We start from the raw sequence: 632 nt of genomic DNA on the forward strand, positions 1-632 counted from the left end.
AATTGAGTGACTTTAGAAATGAGCTGATGAGATTCCATTTAAAAGAACTAATGGAGCCCCCTTGAACCTCCCCAAAGAGACCAACAAATACATAGAAGGGGAACTGTCACTGAATCCCCTCCACAGGCCCACGATGAGGTCCTTTGCAAACACCAGGGCTAGTGTACTTCCCCAGCAGTCAGGATGGGAAGCTGTCTGCTCTGGGCAGGGAGGAGCACCTGGTGCCTAGCAGGGGGCACTCCCAGCCGAGGAAGGATCACTGGATGGGTTCTCGGAGCCTGGAGGTGATGTGCCAATGGAGGAAGTGGTCCCTCTGCTCCCATTCACGCCGACCCAGTCACTAGCATAACCGTGTAACACCTCAAGCCCTCGGACACAGGGAGACACTTGGGGAGGCAGATAAATAAACAAACAAATAAATAAATAAATAAAAGCTTTGCCTGGTTAGAAAGTGAGATTCCGCTGGACATTTATAAACTGGCATTTGGCGTGTATCTCAGTTTTCTGGAGCCTGATAATCCTGGCTGAGCTCAAGAGCTACTGCGCGCAAAGACCGCGTCTCGTGTGGCACCTTTAACTGCTTCAGTGCCACTTACCCCACACCCACACCCACACCCAGAAAACTCAGAAAG

Source organism: Camelus dromedarius, chromosome 19 (assembly GCF_036321535.1).
Source record: "Camelus dromedarius isolate mCamDro1 chromosome 19, mCamDro1.pat, whole genome shotgun sequence".
NCBI classification, from domain to species: Eukaryota; Metazoa; Chordata; class Mammalia; order Artiodactyla; family Camelidae; genus Camelus; species Camelus dromedarius.